Raw genomic sequence first — 19,258 nt, 5'->3', positions numbered from 1 at the left:
AGAGCTAGGATATGATTAGGAATAGTCAGTATGGCTTTGTCAAAGGCAGGTCGTGTCTTACCGTCCTGATTACATTTTTTAAGGAGATGACGAAACATATTGATGAAGTTAGAGCAATAGATGTAGTGTATATGGATTTGAGCAAGGGACTTAATAATTTACCTCATGCAAGGCTTATTGAGAAAGGAAGGAGGGGTGGGATCAAAGGGGACCTTGCTTTGTGGATCCAGAAATGGCTTGCCCACAGAAGGCAAATATTGTTTGTAGACGGGACAGATTCTGTATGAAGATCGGTGACCACTAGCGTGCCTCGGGGATCTGTTCTGGCGTCCCTTTTCTTCCTGACTTTTACAAATGACCTGTATGAGTAATTGGGAGATGGTTAGTAAATATGCTGATGGCAGACGGTAGGGGTTTGTGGTGGACAGTGTGGAGAGCTTTCAGAGGTTACTGCGGGAGATCGATAGGTTGCCAAGCAAGTTTGAAAAGTGGCCGCCAAATACGCGTGAGGTGGCTCATTTTGCCAGGTCAAACATAATGGCAGAATATGGTCATAATGGTAAGACTCTTGGCAATGTGGAGGATCAGCGGGATCTTGGGGTCCGAGTCCACAGGACACTCAAAACTTCTACGTAGGTTGACTCTGTGGTTAAGGAGGACCACGGTGCATTGGCCTTCATCAATCGTGGGATTAAGTTTAACGACCGAGAGGGAATGGCAGGTAAACATAGGACCCTGGTCAGACCCCACTTGGAGTACTGTGCTCAGTTCTGGTCGCCTCACTACAGGAAGGATGAGAAAAACTATAGAAATGGTGCGGGGTGTAGTTCTTTTTTTTTCTTGTGTTGTTCTTACGTAGTTCAGTGTAGTTTTTGTAATGTTTCATGTAACACTATTGTTCTGAAAAACATTGTCTCGTGTTTACTGTGTCCTGCACCAGCAATTATGGTCGAAATGACAATAAAAAAGTGATTTGACTTGACTTCGTTTCTCTCTGTCTTGTGTTAGGATTTTAGTTAGGTTCCATTTTTGCAGAAATAGAGGAAGTTCTACAGTGTTTACAAACTGTCCAGCACCACAGTTCACCATCCCGTTCACCAGTCTGTGATCCTCTCCAAAGTCGATCCTTTCAGATAATTTATCCGGCACCTTCCGGATGTTGTTTGTTTTTTCTTTATCTCTAGGTACCCGCGCGGACCGGGCCTTTCCGGGACAAGCAGCCTCGTTCTCCAGCCGCCCTACTATTTGGCAGTAGTGTATTCACAGGACTCCCATCCACTACCTAATGTACTGGTTAGGCACAGGAGTACATTCAGCCAGAGACTCATTCCACAGTGATGTAACACTGAGCGTCGTAGAAAGTCATTCCTACCTGTGGCCATCAAACTTTACCCCTCCTCCCTCGAAGTGTCAGACACCCTGAGCAAATAGACTGGTCCTGGACTTATTTCCACTTGGCATGATTAACTGATTACTACTTAATTATTTATGGTTTTATATTGCTATATTTCTTCACTTTTCTTGTTTGGTGCGGCTGTAACGAAACCCAAATTCCCTCGGGATCACTAAAGTATGTCTGGCTGTCATGCCGACCCTTATAATCCTTAAAAAAATCTACTGAACCCACACTGCCCCATAACCCGCCATTTTTCTTTCATCCATGTGCCTTTCCAAGAGGCTCTGAAATACCCCTGATGTTTTAGCTTCCACCACCATCCCTGGCAAGTCATTCGAGGCACTCACAATCCTGTGTGTAAATGACTTCCGCCGATCTCTCCCCTAACTTTTCCTTCCTGAATTTTGAACATAAGCCCTCTGGTGTTTGCTACTGGTGTCCTGGAAACAGGTACTCACTGTCCACCCTATCTATGCCTCTCATCATCTTGTAGACCTCTATCAAGTCCCCTCTGATCGTGCAGGCAATGGCGGCCAGTGGAGCTCCTCTCGCAGGAGGCGGGGAACGGCAAGGGTCTTTAGATGTGTTTCAGAAGTCCGGTTTGCCACTGCACATTTCCACATGTCTCGGAATGTTGCATTCTTCTCTCGCTCCTTCGACGGGTATTTAATGACCAGCTCATCCGGACAATCTGCTCCGGGTGAACTTCTCAGAGGCGGAGCGCAACTCAACGTCGAGTCTGACGACGCTCCTTCCACTCGCCCAGACGCCGACGCGGACGCAGTCCCAACTTGTCCGGGGTAAAATTGTAGGGAATCAGTGTGGTTTCGACAGTCTCGGGGAATATTGAACTTTATGGAGTTGAAATCCACAGGTTCCAGAAGGAACCCGAGAAGCGCCCTTTCCAAACAGCGCCTAAATTAAAACCCACTGATCTGGGATCCAGTACACGTGACAGTGATGGAGCGCTGCTGCAGAAGGTCAGCTATAAGAAAACCTATACACACACACACACACACACACACACACACACACACACACTCACACACACACACACACACACACGCACACACACACACGCACACACACACACGCACGCACACACACACACACACACACACATGCACACACACACACACACACTCACACACACACACACACACACACACACACACACACACACACACGCGCGCACACACACACACACATATACATATACATACACATATATATGTATTTGTACTTGTGACGTACTTATAGGAGTAACTTGTACTGCTATATTCCCTTGTTCCTCAGTGTGCATCAGCGACCCGTCATTGATTGTCCGTGAACACGAGGAAATCTGCAGGTGCTGGAAAGTCAAGCAACACACACCAAAAGCTGGTGGAACACAGCAGGCCAGGCAGCATCTATAGGAAGAAGCACTGCCGACGTTTCCGGCCTAAAGTCTTTGTCAAGACTAACTGACGTTTCGGGCCGAGACCCTTCCTTAGTCCTGACAAGGGTTTCTGCCCGACCGTCGACAGTGCCTCTTCCTATAGATGCTGCCTGGCCTGCTGTGTTCCACCAGCATTTTGTGTTTGTTGCTATTCGGTGTCCGTGGCTTGACTTGGAAGCAAACTCGACACCGATACCATTTAACCGCCGTGCTGAGCTGCCCTGCAGTTGGGGGTGTTTATCGTGGACGAACTGCGACCAACCCACCGGTTCACCCACACCTCTCAACATCCTCCCAAACATGCAAACCCACAAGTGATCATTGGCAGTTCACCTTCTTTTTTAAACCGCGCTCCGAAACTGAGCTGTCCAGTGCCTACAACGATAAGGAGTGTCCATCCAGTTGACAAGCTCCCACTCAAATCTTCTGTTTTTATCCTCGCTCTTAAGTAATAACTTTTTTTTTAACCAACACACACAAAATTCTGTAAAGGAGAGCTCTCAGTGGTTGGAGTACGCGACCAGCGAGCGGCGGTGGAAGCATTTATTTTTCTAAATTGTCTTGTTATTTTACAACACGTGCAATACCGTCCGCGGCCCAGATTCTAACCAGCGGAGGGGAAGGTTTTACCCATCATGGACTGGGCCCTATCCACAATTCTTGCAGGATTTTTCCTTCAAGGGCATTCGTGTTTCCTTGTCAGACTGTGGTGCAGTGTACTCTCCGTTACATGGCTATAGAACCATAGAACATAACAGCACAGAAACAGGCCTTTCGGCCGTTCTTGGCTGTGCCGAACCATTTTTCTGCCTAGTCCCACTGACCTGCACCCGGACCATATCCCTCCATACCCCTCTCGTCCATGTACCTGTCCAAGTTTTTCTTAAATGTCAAAAGTGAGCTCGCATTTACCACTTAATCTGGCAGCACATTCCACACACCCACCACTCTCTGTGTGCAGAAGCTCCCCCCCTTCAATGTTCCCTTTAAACTTTTCCCCCTTCACGCTTAACCAATGTCCTCTGATTTTTTTCTCCCCTGGTCTCAGTGGAATAATTCTGCTTGCATTCACTCTATCTAAACCCATCATAATTTTATATACCTCTATCAAATCTCCCCTCATTCTTCTATGCTCCAGGGAATAAAGTCCTAACCTATTCAACCTTTTAGGAATTTTAGGAATCTCTTTATCAGATGAGCTGGGCAAGTGTAATTCATCTTTTCGGTATTTGTAAACTTACTGAAGAGAGATCAGCCATAGACCCATAGATCCATAGAGCATTACAGCGCAGAAACAGGGCTTTCGACCCTTCTTGGCTATGCTGAACCATTTTTCTGCCTAGTCCTACTGAACTGTACCTGGGTCATATTCCTTCATACACCTCTCATTCATGTACCTGTCCAAGTTTTTCTGTAATTTTAAATGTGAGCCCGCATTTACCACATCGTATGGCAGCTCATTCCACACACCCACCACTCTCTGTGTGAAGGAGTTCCCTTTAAACCTTTCCCCCTTCACCCTCAACACATGTCCTCTATTTTTTTTTTGTCTCCCCTAGCCTCAGTGAGAAAAGCCTGCTTGCATTCACTCTGTGTATACCCATCATAATTTTAAACACCTCTATCAAGTCTGCCATCATTCTTCTACGCTCCAAGGAATAATGTCCTAACCTATTCACCCTTTCTCTGTAACTCAGTTTCTCAAATTCAGGCCACATCCTTATAAACCTCTGCACTCTGACAACCCTATTAATATCCTTCCTTAAGCTGGTGAGTAAAACTTCACACAATATTCCAAATTCGGCCTCACCAATGCCTTATACAGCCTCACCATAACATTCCAACTCTTAAACTCAATACTTTGATTTACAGAGGCCAATGTACCAAAAGCTGTCGTTACTACCTTATCTACCTATGACGCCACTTTTAGGGAATTTTGGATCTGTATTCCCTTGAGCATTCAGCATCACAAAAGAGTGCAGAACGCTCTACGTCCCAGTGAGACTGTGAATAACATAACCAACCTCTTAAGAGGAAACACAGCTTCGCTTGTCGTGAGAAGGCCGCGTTTGCAGGAGAAAAAAAGTTCCAGCATCTCAATAAAACAAGCGGAGATCACTGGGTGCATTTAAACACAAGATTACAATAATGAAGGATTTGGCGGCCAGAAGGAAGGGGTCGGAACCATACAGCAGCAGATCAGAGACAGTGAATGGGGGAGGGGGGCAGGTTCGATGGCCGAATGTCCCATTGCCTCTGCAGCCGCCACAAGAAGAGGAGGTAATGTTGCAATTGATCTGTCATACTGCACCACGGGCCAGGCTGGACGCCGACGTGCAGACCCGATTCTAGCAGCGGATCTCAGAAAGCGTTTTTCTCGAACTGAAAACAAGAAATGCAGAACAAACGATTCAAGACGAAAGCGGGCAAAGCCAACAGTGTCGGTTCCTGCGTTGCTGATTTCGAAGTATTTTCTTGCAGCAGGAGTTTTGCTTGTGACAGCTCCGTGTAAGAGGCAGAGAGACGCACGATTATACCCCCAAAATATTGATAAACGCAAAGCAAAGGCGTGCTACACTGTGGAAATGTTTGCGATCGATAATCTGTTCCCCACAGCTGTCTGCACTGGGTGCATAGCTACAATGTACACACAATTGCAATATGGACTGGAATGTTGGGGAAATGCCTGACAAAGAGTCAAATTGAAAAGAAAACATTAGTTTGACAGCGGGAGGCTGTCCTGAGAGGCAGGATTTATGAATGTTTGGAGAGCTATGATATGATTAGGAATAGTCAGTATGGCTTTGTCAAAGGCAGGTCTTTTCTTACCGTCCTGATTACATTTTTTAAGGAGGTGACGAATCATATTGATGAAGTTAGAGCAATAGATGTAGTGTATATGGATTTGAGCAAGGGACTTAATAATTTACCTCATGCAAGGCTTATTGAGAAAGGAAGGAGGGATGGGATCAAAGGGAACCTTGCTTTGTGGATCCAGAAATGGCTTGCCCACAGAAGGCAAATATTGTATGTAGATGGGACAGATTCTGTATGAAGATCGGTGACCAGTTGCGTGCCTCGGGGATCTGTTCTGGCGTCCCTTTTCTTCCTGACTTTTACAAAAGACCTGTATGAGTAATTGGGAGATGGGTTAGTAAATATGCTGATGGCAGACAGTAGGGGGTGTGGTGGACAGTATGGAGAGCTTCAGAGATTACAGCGGGAGATCGATAGGTTGCCAAGCAAGTTTGAGAAGTGGCAGCCAAATACGCGTGAGGTGGCTCATTTTGCCAGGTCAAACATGATGGCAGAATATGGTCATAATGGTAAGACTCTTGGCAATGTGGAGGATCAGCGGAATCTTGGCGTCCAAGTCCACAGGACACTCAAAGCATCTGCGTAGGTTGGCTGTGTTGTTAAGGAGGCCCTCGGTGCATTGGCCTTCATCAATCGTGGGATTGAGTTTAACAACCGAGAGGCAATGAGAGGTATACATAGGACCCTGGTCAGTCCCCACTTGGAGTACTGTGCTCAGTTCTGGTCGCCTCACTACAGGAAGGATGTGAAAAACTATAGAAATGGTGCGGGGTGTCGTTGTTTTTTTTCTTGTGTTGTTCTTACGTAGTTCAGTGTAGTTTTTGTACTGTTTCATGTAACACTATTGTTCTGAAAAACATTGTCTCGTGTTTACTGTGTCCTGCACCAGCAGTTATGGCCGAAATGACAATTAAAAAAGTGATTTGACTTGACTTCGTTTCTCTCTGTCTTGTGTTAGGATTTTAGTTAGGTTCCATTTTTGCAGAAATAGAGGAAGTTCTACAGGGTCTACAAACTGTCCAGCACCACAGTTCACCATCCCGTTCACCAGTCCGTCATCCCCTCCAAAGCCAATCCTTTCAGATAATTTATCCGGCACCTTCCAGATGTTGATTGTTTTTTTTTCTCTCTCTAGGTACAGCGCGGACCGGTCCCTTCCGGGACAAGCAGCCTCGTTCTCCAGCCGCCCTACTATTTGACAGTAGTGTATTCACAGGACTCCCATCCACTCCCTAATGTACTGGTTAGGAGCAGGAGTACATTCAGCCAGAGACTCATTCCACAGTGATGTAACACTGAGCGTCGTAGAAAGTCATTCCTACCTGTGGCCATCAAACTTTACCCCTCCACCCTCGAAGTTTCAGACACCCTGAGCAAATAGACTGGTCCTGGACTTAATTCCACTTGGCATGATTAACTGATTACTATTTAATTATTTATGGTTTTATATTGCTATATTTCTTCACTATTCTTGTTTGGTGCGGCTCTAACGAAACCCAAATTCCCTCGGGATCACTAAAGTATGTCTGTCTGTCGTGCCGACCCATATAATCCTTAAAAAAATGTACTGAACCCATACTGCCCCATAACCCTCCATGTTTCTTTCATCCATGTGCCTTTCCAAGAGGCTCTTAAATACCCCTGATGTTTTAGCTTCCACCACCATCCCTGGCAAGTCATCTCAGGCACTCACAACCCTGTGTGAAAATACCTTACCCCGATCTCTCCCCTAACTTTTCCTTCCTTAATTTTGAACATAAGCCCTCTAGTGTTTGCTATTGGTGCCCTCGAAACAGGTACTGTCTGTCCACCCTATCTATGCCTCTCATCATCTTGTAGACCTCTATCAAGTCCCCTCTGATCGTGCAGGCAATGGCGGCCAGTGGAGCTCCTCTCGCAGGAGGCGGGGAACGGCAAGGGTTTTAGACGTGTTTCAGAAGTCCGGTTTGCCACTGCACATTTCCAAGTGTCTCGGGATGTTGCATTCTTCACTCGCTACTTCGACGGGTATTTGATGACAATCTGCTCCGGGTGAACTTGTCAGAGGCGGAGCGCAGGTCAACGCCGAGTTTGACGACGCTCCTTCCACTCGCCCAGACGCCGACGCGGACGCTGTCCCAGTGTGGTTTCGACAGTCTCGGGGAATATTGAAATTAATGGAGTTGAAATCCATATGGTTCTAGAGGGAACCCGAGAAGCTCCCATCCAAACAGCGCCTAAATTAAAACCTACTGATCGGGGATCCAGTACACGTGACACTGATGGAGCGCTGCTGCAGAAGGTCATCTAAAAGAAAACATATATATATATCTATATATATATATACATATACACACAAACACACACACACACACACACACACACACACACACACACACACACACACATATATATATATGTATTTGTACATGTGACTTGTACTTATAGGAGTAACTTGTTCTCTTATATCCCCTTGTTCCTCAGTGTGCATCAGCGACCCGTCATTCATTGTCCGTGAACACGAGGAAATCTGCAGATGCTGCAAATTCAAGCAACGCACACTAAATGCCGGAGGAACGCAGCAGGCCAGGCAGCATCTATAAGGAGAAGCACTGTCGACATTTCGGGCCGAAACATTTTGTCAAGACTAACTGACGTTTCGGGCCGAGACCCGTCCTTAGTCCTGACAAGGGTTTCAGCCCGACCGTCGACAGTGCTTCTTCCTCTAGATGCTGCCTGTCCTGCTGTGTTCCACCAGCATTTTGTGTTTGTTGCTATTCGGTGCCCATGGCTTGTCTTGGAAGCAACCTCGACACCGATACCATTTAACCGCCGTGCTGAGCTGCCCTGTAGTGGGGGGTGTTTATCGTGGACGAACTGCGACCAACCCACCGGTTCACCCACACCTCTCAACATCCTCCCAATCATGCAAACCCACAAGTGATCATTGACAGTTCTCCTTCTTTTTTAAACCGCGCTCCGAAACTGAGGAGTCCAGTACCTACAACGATAAGGAGTGTCCATCCAGTTGACAAGCTCCCGCTCAAATCTTCTGTTTTTATCCTCGCTCTTAAGTGATATATTTTTGTTTAACCAACACACACAAAATTCTGTAAAAGGGAGCTCCCAGTGGTTGGAGTACGCGACCAGCGAGCGGCGGTGGAAGCATTTATTTTTTTTAAATTGTCTTGTTATTTTACAACACGTGCAATACCGTCCGCGGCCCAGATTCTAACCAGCGGAGGGGAAGGTTTTACCCATCATGGACTGGGCCCTATCCACAATTCTTGCAGGATTTTCCTTCAAGGGCATTCGTTTTTCCATGTCAGACCGTGGTGCAGTGTACTCTCCGTTACATGGCTATAGAACCATAGAACATAACAGCACAGAAACAGGCCTTTCGGCCGTTCTTGGCTGTGCCGAACCATTTTTCTGCCTAGTCCCACTGACCTGCACCCGGACCATATCCCTCCATACCCCTCTCATCCATGTACCTGTCCAAGTTTTTCTTAAATGTCAAAAGTGAGCTCGCATTTACCACTTAATCTGGCAGCACATTCCACACACCCACCACTCTCTGTGTGCAGAAGCTCCCCCCCTCCAATGTTCCCTTTAAACTTTTCCCCCTTCACGCTTAACCAATGTCCTCTGTTTTTTTTTTTTCTCCCCTGGTCTCAGTGGAATAATTCTGCTTGCGTTCACTCTATCTAAACCCATCGTAATTTTATATACCTCTATCAAATCTCCCTTCGTTCTTCTATGCTCCAGGCAATAAAGTCCTAACCTATTCAACCATTTAGGAATTTTAGGAATCCCTTTATCAGATGAGCTGGGCAAGTGTAATTCATCTTTTCGGTATTTGTAAACTTACTGAAGAGAGATCAGCCATAGACCCATAGAACCATAGAGCATTACAGCGCAGAAACAGGGCTTTCGACCCTTCTTGGCTATGCTGAACCATTTTTCTGCCTAGTCCTACTGAACTGTACCTGAGTCATATTCCTTCATACACCTCTCATTCATGTAGCTGTCCAAGTTTTTCTGTAATTTTAAATGTGAGCCCGCATTTACCACATCGTATGGCAGCTCATTCCACACACCCACCACTCTCTGTGTGAAGGAGTTCCGCGTAATGTTCCCTTTAAACCTTTCCCCCTTCACCCTCAACACATGTCCTCTGTTTTTTTTGTCTCCCCTAGCCTCAGTGAGAAAAGCCTGCATGCATTCACTCTGTGTATACCCATCATAATTTTAAACACCTCTATCAAATTAGACTTCATTCGTCTACGGTCCACGGAATAATGTCTTAACCTATTCACCCTTTCTCTGTAACTCAGTTTCTCAAATTCAGGCCACATCCTTATAAACCTCTGCACTCTGACAACCCTATTAATATCCTTCCTTAAGTTGGTGAGTAAAACTTCACACAATATTCCAAATTCGGCCTCACCAATGCCTTATACAGCCTCACCATAACATTCCAACTCTTATACTCTGTGCTTTGATTTACAGAGGCCAATGTAACAAAAGCTCTCGTTACTACCTTATCTACCTGCGACGCCACTTTTAGGGAATTTTGGATCTGTATTCCCTTGAGCATTCAGCATCACAAAAGAGTGCAGAACGCTCTACGTCCCAGTGAGACTATGAATAACATAACCAACCTCTTAAGAGGAAACACAGCTTCGCTTGTCGTGAGAAGGCCGCGTTTGCAGGAGAAAAAAAAGTTCCAGCATCTCAATAAAACAAGCCGAGATCACTGGGTGCATTTAAACACAAGATTACAATAATGAAGGATTTGGCGGCCAAGAGGAAGGGGTCGGAACCATTCAGCAGCAGATCAGAGACAGTGAATGGGGAAGGGGGGCAGGTTCGATGGCCGAATGTCCCATTGCCTCTGCAGCCGCCACAAGAAGAGGAGGTAATGTTGCAATTGATCTGTCATACTGCACCACGGGCCAGGCTGGACGCCGACGTGCAGACCCGATTCTAGCAGCGGATCTCAGAAAGCGTTTTTCTCGAACTGAAAACAAGAAATGCAGAACAAACGATTCAAGACGAAAGCGGGCAAAGCCAACAGTGTCGGTTCCTGCGTTGCTGATTTCGAAGTATTTTCTTGCAGCAGGAGTTTTGCTTGTGACAGCTCCGTGTAAGATGCCGAGAGACGCACGATTGGACCCCCAAAATATTGATAAACGCAAAGCAAAGGCGGGCTACACTGTGGAAATGTTTGCGATCGATAATCTGCTCCCCAGAGCTGTCTGCACTAGGTGCATAGCTATAATGTACACACAATTGCAATATGGACTGGAATGTTGGGGAAATGCCTGACAAAGAGTCAAATTGAAAAGAAAACATTAGTTTGACAGCGGGAGGCTGTCCTGAGAGGCAGGACTTATGAATGTTTGGAGAGCTATGATGTGATTAGGAAAAGTCAGTATGGCTTTGTCAAAGGGAGTTTGTGCCTTACCGGCCTGATTACATTTTTTGAGCAGGTGACTAAACATATTGATGAAGTTAGAGCAATAGATGTAGTGTATATGGATTTGAGCAGGGGACTTAAAAATTTACCTCATGCAAGGCTTATTGAGAAAGGAAGGAGGGATGGGATCAAAGGGGACCTTGCTTTGTGGATCCAGAAATGGCTTGCCCACAGCTGGCAAATACTGTTTGTAGACGGGACAGATTCTGTATGAAGATCGGTGACCAGTAGCGTAACTCGGGGATCTGTTCTGGCATCCCTTTTCTTCCTGACTTTTACAAATGATCTGTATGAGTAAGTGGGAGATGGGTTAGTAAATATGCTGATGGTAGACGGTAGGGGGTGTTGTGGACAGTGTGGAGAGCTTTCAGAGGTTACAGCGGAATCGATAGGTTGCCAAGCAAGTTTGAGAAGTGGTAGCCAGATACGCGTGAGGTTCCTCATTTTGCTAGGTCAGACATGATGGCAGAATATGGTCATAATGGTAAGACTCTTGGCAATCTGGAGGATCAGCGGAATCTTGGAGTCCAAGTCCACAGGACACTCAAAGCATCTGCGTAGGTTGACTGTGTGGTTAAGGAGGCCTACGGTGCATTGGCCTTCATCAATCGTGGGATTGAGTTTAACAGCCGAGAGGTAATGAGAGGTACACATAGGACCCTGGTCAGACCCCACTTGGAGTACTGTGCTCAGTTCTGGTCGCCTCACTACAGGAAGGATGTGAAAAACTATAGAAATGGTGCAGAGGTTATTTTCAATGATGTTACCTGGATTGGGGAGCGTGCCTTATGAGAATAGTTTGAGTGAACTTGGCCCTTTCTCCTTGGAGCGACGGAGGATATGAGGTGACCTGATAAAGGCGTATAAGATAGTGAGAGGCATTGATCGTATGGATAGTCGGAGGCTTTTTCGCAGGGCTGAAATGTCGAACACGCGAGTGGGCAGTTTTAAAGTATTTGGAAGTAAGTACCAAAGAGATGTCAGGCGTAGTTTTTTTTTACGGAGAGGGTGGTGAGTGGGTGAAATGGGCTGCCGGCCACGGTGATGGAGGCGGATGCACGAGGGTCTTTTAAGAGACACTTGGATAGTTACATCGATCTTAGGAAAATAGAGGGCAATGAGTAACTCTAGTTATTTTCAAAAGGCAGTACATGTTCGGCACAGCATTGTGGGCCGAACGGTCTGTATTGTGCTGCAGGATTTCTAAGTTTCTAAAATTCCGGATTTTTATCGCAAACCCTTTATGAAGACGTATGACTGCTACGTTCTTTGTTCATGCTCTTAAATGCAGAGAGCTGTCATGCATTTTCACAGCGAGTTAATTTTTCCGAGTAAAAAGGACCATTAGGCCTGGCCGGACTATGTCGTAGGGCATTAACCCGTCTAACTGTTGACAGAGACATTCGTCGTGAAATGCTCCCGTTTACGGGTCAAACCTGAGCAGAATCTCAATGAAACCATTATAATAATTGAGGGTGTTTGGAAGCGTGTTTAGTGAGAAGCGCGATTCGAAGTACAAGCGGAACGGTTGGGATCTGGTTTGAGGCAGATCAGATATGAATAGAAGTCCAGTTTCGTGGGAGAGAGACCAAGCCTGCTCTGAAAACAGAACCAGTAAGTGAAGTGTCATGAAAATTGTTTTGACACATAACACGTCGGCATCTTGGAAACGAGGAACCGAAAGTAAAAACAGAGCAAGTTATTCAACATGAAAGTTAACAAAGCAGCCAGAGCAGAACAACACGCTGCGGCCTCGAGAGTAAGGGGCCTGAGAGAGTCAGGGAGATGCGGTGATTAAATCGCAGGGTACCTTGGTAATGGCAAGCAGAGTGTGATGGTGTGTGGATAGCTTTCCACATGCTACCCTGTGAGCGGGAACACCCCGCTGCTGCCGATTCAGGGCGCCTTGTTATTTCTTACGCACCTCGACTGTATGAATTATGAGTTTAGATTACGCTCAGTAAGGAGCCCGGTGAAAAATGGTGCCGGTTCCAACTGCGAGAACTGCCACCGCCTGTCTCAAAACAGAATGTCCCAAAATTAAAATATGTCCGAAGGTTTTTCCATTTGCTATCTTAAGAATTGTTCTTTTGCAATAAAAAAGAGAAAGTACATTAGAATTCATCGACAAGAAAACTACAGATAAACATTGAAGACACAATGTGCAAATAAAAGTAATACCCAGAAGGTCAGTTTTAAAGAGTTTCTATAAGTGATTATGTAAGTGGACGAATCAGTTCGGAGCAGAGGTGAGTGAAGCTATCCACTCTATTTCAAGAGCCTGTGCTTCCCAGCCCAAGAAGGGCTCCCGAATACAGAAATCTGGGTCTCAGGGCGCCTTTATCTCGTGGCCGATGGCAGTCGCGAGAACAGGGTGTGACTTTAACGGCGGAACCCCTGGATGATGGACGCTGCTCTCTCGGGACAGCGCTCAAAACAGATATTATCCTCTGAGAAACGAGGTCATTGTACCCCTTCTATTGTCGCCTGATTCAAAAGTCAGACATTCAGATAGCAGCGTGATCCACAGAAACTCCTGTCGGTTTAAAGGCGGGAGATGATGGCCATTGAAAGGAAAATATGGAAGAAAATATCGGACTGCAATCGGGCAAGAACAGTGAAAGCAGACAGGCCGGTTGATGTAAGCCTGAAGGAATGGGATCTGCCATTTTGTGAAGCTACCTGGCGAGATCCATTTTGCGAACTGCTGGATAAATCGGCTCTTGCTCTTGGATAACTGAAGCAGAGCGATTGAACTCGTGCTCAGGGAGTTTCTGCTATTGGTCTGATAAACCCGAGATCGATCTCGGTAAAAGGTGTATTGGGTGCAGTGGTAGATGTGCCGAAGATCGTGGCGAGCGTTCGTGGAAAGAAAAATCAGAAACCGTAACAGAAAACGACGCAAAGCAAAGTATTAAATAGTTCTCCATTCCAAAGACCTGCAGACAATGGCGGGTTTGCTGAAGTGATCTCATTATCTCGGCCCAGTGGCTTGTTGACCGGGTTTACTGGTTTGGGCGAGGTCCGACAGAACTAATCAATTCGGCAAAGGGGTGGAATGGGTTAACCTTACACCACATCCAATCGCAGAGTGTTTCAGGCTGGTCAGGTGATTTCGTACCAGCAATACTGAATTGCGTCATTTGAACTCATAAGGTGTGTTTTAAAATCAGGAAGTTCAAATGCAAAGCCCGGAGTACTCCGGAGATCACCCATCGCAAGAAGGAGCTCCCATGCCAGAGGCTGGAAAAGGAAAGGAGACGTCGTCTGGCCAACGGCAGGTTCCCTCCTTCGATGTTATAAATTGGAAGAGTGGACTGAGTGAGAACAGCGTGTTTGCCAAACTCGTTCAGTTGATGAATGAAGGGAGACAGATAAGTAAGAAGGCAGTATCTTTTTCTACTCCCCCCCCCCACCCCGAGGGTTGACATGTCCCATCCCCGAGTTCACGCACTTAAGGTGAGAGAGTATAATTTCAAAGAGATGTGATCGGCAAGTTATTTATACAGTGTGCCTGGACTGCGCTGCCTGGGGTGGTCGTAGAGACTGAGGCATTCGGGAATTACAAGAGCTGTTTGACAGGCACAGAAGTGTGAGCCAGTGGTAGGATGTAGACATTATGAAAGCAGAAGATGTTGATTGAGTTGGAAGTTTGATCACTAATGTCTTTCGGTTTTCTGAACATTCTGGGACGAAGGGCCTGTTCCCGTGGGGTACTGCTCGGGTATAAGCTGTCACGGAGAGGCCCGTCAAAGCGGAACGGTTCCCCAACTTCATCGGACTGTGAATTGGTTCACACGGTTCCACAGGGGAGAGAACTCGAGTAAAATTAATAGGAAATGTTTGGGCGTAATTAGACATGGGCGGACAGGGTTCAAAGTCCAGGGGGAAGGGGTGAATGGATCTGCGAACTGTGAGGCAGAAATCATTCCACCACAGCGGAGGATTGAAACAACAGGAGACAGTCAGAAAAGAACTAGACACTGGACATTAGAATACGACAGCACAGTACAGGCCCTTCGGCCCTCGATGTTGTGCCGACACATATATTCCTTTAAAAAAGTACTGAACCCACATTCCCCCGTAACTCTCTGTTTTTCATTCATCCATGTGCCTGCGCAAGAGGCACATAAATACCCCTAATGTTTTAGCTTCCACCACCATCCCCGGCAAGTCATTCCAGGCACACACCACCCTCTGTGTAAAACACTTACCCCTGATGTCTTCCCTAAACTTTCCTCCCTTAACTTTGTACATATGCCCTCTGCTCGTTCCCTGGGAAACAGGTCCTGGCGATCCACTCCAGCTATGCCTCTCATAAGCTTGCTCGCTTACTCATTAACACAAAGGGATCAGATCAAACAGAGCTACAGACATTCCGACTCCCTTCGCTCACAACCTCCGGAATGAATGAATATCTGTTCTATGGCCAGTGTGTTTGAGAATGAGAGGTCGCAGCTGTCGGCTGCGCAACCGTGCCCGGCGGCTCACGGGATCGGACGGGGAGATAGTCAGACTAAGACTTACACGGCTAGCAGGTGTTTAGGGCTTCGTGGTGTAACTTCCTGGGTAGGTTGAGAAGGGAAGTCCGAAATGATAGCGGGGGAGGCGGGGGTGAGCTGTGCAGTCAGGGCAAAGAAGAGTGGGAATGAGAGGGGCTTGTAGTAAAGGGGAACATTGATAGAAGACATTGATAGGTGCGCCAAGATAAGCAAGAGAAGGAGCAGAGATAAGCAGGGAAGGGAGGCAGAAGGAACGGGGTAAGAGTGAACTGAGTGAGCGAGCAAGGAAGACAAACAGAAGAAACATAAGGCAAGTCATTGTTATAGTGATGAAGAGATACGAGATGTCTGCAGTCTTGTGCAGTTCACTTCTCCTCGTGGTATTTCGGGACCAGGGAGTTCGGGCCGACAGCCGGCTAATAATGCAAACAGGATTGCGAGGAACAGTTGATAAGTTCAAATTTCAATGTAAATTTAAGTGAACCAAAGCTCAGTGATGACACCACATACTAACCCGAGTTTCGTTTTGTTGCGGGTATTCACAGTAAATAGAGAGAGAGAAAAAAAACAATCTATGAAAAACTGCTAAAAGACGGGCAAACAAAGAAGCTGAAAGAGACACCAAAGGATATAAACACAAAAATTGAAAATTAATAAAGTAACAATAATTAGATTATGTGGAAGTTGTATTCCAATAATTTGTTCCAATAAAACTCTTAAATTTGTCCGAAAAGGTTGAATTTTAGAACAAGACCAGCGCCCTTATTTACAAAAGACAGGATTAAATATATAGGTGCTCCGAAGATGAAATAATTGGTTACTTGGGGAAAGAAATAAATATATATATATACTAAAGTTATTACGAACTCCATGGAGCATGTGGGGATCTTTCAATATCCAGGCATTCCTTTTTTTTTTCTTTCTTTCTTTTTTTCTTCTTTTTTTCAATAGGAATGTTAGGGGGGAGGGGTTAAGGGGAGGGGGGTGGGTAACACATATTTTCTTTTTCACACACTTTTATTCTGTAACTATTTGAAAACACAATTAAAAAAAGATTTTTTAAAAAATAACAATAATTAAAATACATAGGTAATAAATTTTGATAACATGAGTTATGGAGTCCTGGGCAGTGAATTTCATCGGCGTGGTATCAATTCAGTATTGGAGTGTAAGGACGTAAGATGAGACCATAAGATATAGGAACAGAAGTAGGCCATTCGGCCCATCTAGTCTGCTCCACCATTCAATCATGAGCCGATCCAATCCTTACAGTCATTCCCACTCCCCTATGTTCTCCCCATACCCTTTATTGCCCTGGTTAATCAAGAACCTATATATATATATCTCTGCCTTAAAAAAATTCCCAATGACGTGGCCTTTACAGCCTCTAGTGGCAACAAATTCCATAGATTTAACACCCTCTGACTGGTAATGTCTCAGCATCTCTGCTCTAAATGGATGTTCTTCAATCATGAAGTCTTGCCCTCTTGTTCTAGACTACCCTACCATGGGGAAAAAAAAACTTTGCCATATCGAATCTGTTCAGGTCTTTTCACATTCGAAATGTTTCTATGAGATCCCCCCTCATTTTCTCGAACTCCAGGGAAAACAGCCCAAGAGCTGTCAGAGGTTCCCCATACGGTAACCCTTTCATTCCTGGAATAATTTTCGTGAATCTTCTCTGAACCCTCTCCAATGTCAGTATATCCTTTCTAAACTACGGAGCCCAAAACTGCACACAATACTCCAAGTGTGGTCTCATGAGTGCCTTATAGAGCCAAAACATCACATTAACGCTCATATATTGTATATCTCGTAAATGAACGCCAACATTGCATTCGCCTTCATCACCACCGACTCAGTCTGGAGGTTAACCTTTAGGGTATCTTACACAAGAACTCCCAAGACCCTTTTTATCTCTACATTTTGAATTCTCTGTGCAGCTAAGTAATAGTCTGCATCTAATAGTAATAGTAATAGTAATAGTAATAGTTTTCAACTTTGTATTTCACTTGCCACTTCTTTGCCTAAACCCCTAACCATCTAATTCTCTCTGAAGACTCTCTGTTTCCTCAACACTACCCACTCGCCTAACTATCTTTGATTCATCGGCAAATTTAGCCACAAATCCATTAATCCCATAGTCCAAATAATTGACATACATCGTGAAAAGCAGCGGTCCCCACACCGACCCCTGTGGAGTTCCACTGGTAACTGGCAGCCAGCCAGAATAGAATCCCTTTATTCCCACAGTCTCTTTTCAGCAGATCAGCCAATGCTCCAGCCATGCTAGTAACTCCCCTGTAATTCTGTGTGCTCTTATCTTACTAAGCAACGTCACGTTCGGTACCTTGTCAAAGGCGCTCTGAAAATCCAAGTATATCACATCTACTGCATCTCCTTTCTCCACCCTGCTTGTAATTTCTCAAAATATTCAGTATGGTTGTCAGGCTGGATTTTCCTTTCAGGAAACTATGCTGGCTTTGGCCTACCTTGACATATGCCCCCAGGTACGCCTTAATCCCACCCCCAGCAATCGATTCCAACAAAATAGCGGAGTAACATTTGCAAATTTCCAGCCATTCGATACAACGTTGAAGATGTCGATTCTTGAAAGATCATTGTTATTGCTTTCGCAATCTCTCCTGCTACTCTCTTCCATCAAGTACAGGAGATTTATCCACCATTTAGCTTCCTGAACACCTTTTCAGTTACAATTGTCAGTCAAAATACTTCACTTCCCTGACGCTCATCTTTTCCTTCCGAATGACCTTCTTAGTTTTCTGCTGCAAGTTGTTCAAAGGTTCCCAATCCTCTATCTTCCCACCAGGTTCAGCCCTCTCTTTTGCTCTTTGGCTCTGACTTCACCGCAAGCCACTGTAGTGTCTTTCATCCATTCAAAAATTTCTTCTGATTTGGATTATATCTGTCTTGCACTTCCTCATTGTTTTTTATTTGCAGCAACTCCAACCTTTGCCATTCTGCTGTCCTACCTGCGAGTGTCCCTTTCCAGTCAACTTTGGCCAGTTCCGCTCTCATGTCATTGTAATTTCCTTTAATCCACTGAAATATCGACACACTGTTTTGTAGTTTCTTCTTCTCAAAGGTCAAAGTGAACTCGATCATATCGTGATCACTGTTCCCGAAAGGATCCTTAACCTTCGGTGCTACTATCAGCTCCTGGACATTGCACAAAGTTTGTAAAGTGAGCCTGGTGCTTTAGCAATAACAATTTTCCGTAAGCTTGCTGGTGTCGGATTTAAGGTTCATTATCTCCTTCCTAGCAGCAGGCGCGAAAATAAATTATGGCTAGGATGTTGGGGGTCATTGTTGGTGGATGCCATATTTGTCAAGGTTTATGTTCGGATACATGCGCACGAAAACATGGAGACTCGGAATGATAGAGTTAAACAGAGTTTAATTAGACAGATAAACTAAATCAAACATTGAATAACCCAAATGCAGGGAAAACTAAAACCGAAGCCAGAAACACTCCAATCTAAGATTACCATCGACGCATTACTCAACGGATAGCATTGCCCTTTTAAATACATCCGAGGGCTGGGAGGAATTCGCACTCAACTCCCAAATATTAGACAAAAATAAACCAAAAAAAATTCAGGTTAATGAGGGCGTAATGCTCG

General features: G+C 45.4%; 1 pseudogene; it reads left to right on the top strand.

The window, feature by feature from the left end:
* The first annotated feature begins 14,295 nt into the window (after positions 1-14,295).
* The window catches only part of LOC140721460 (erythroblast NAD(P)(+)--arginine ADP-ribosyltransferase-like), an 11,876-nt pseudogene continuing 6,913 nt past the window's right edge, over positions 14,296-19,258 (top strand).

This window comes from Hemitrygon akajei, unplaced genomic scaffold (assembly GCF_048418815.1).
Source record: "Hemitrygon akajei unplaced genomic scaffold, sHemAka1.3 Scf000055, whole genome shotgun sequence".
NCBI lineage: Eukaryota > Metazoa > Chordata > Chondrichthyes > Myliobatiformes > Dasyatidae > Hemitrygon > Hemitrygon akajei.
This window is presented reverse-complemented; position numbering and strand designations above follow the sequence as displayed.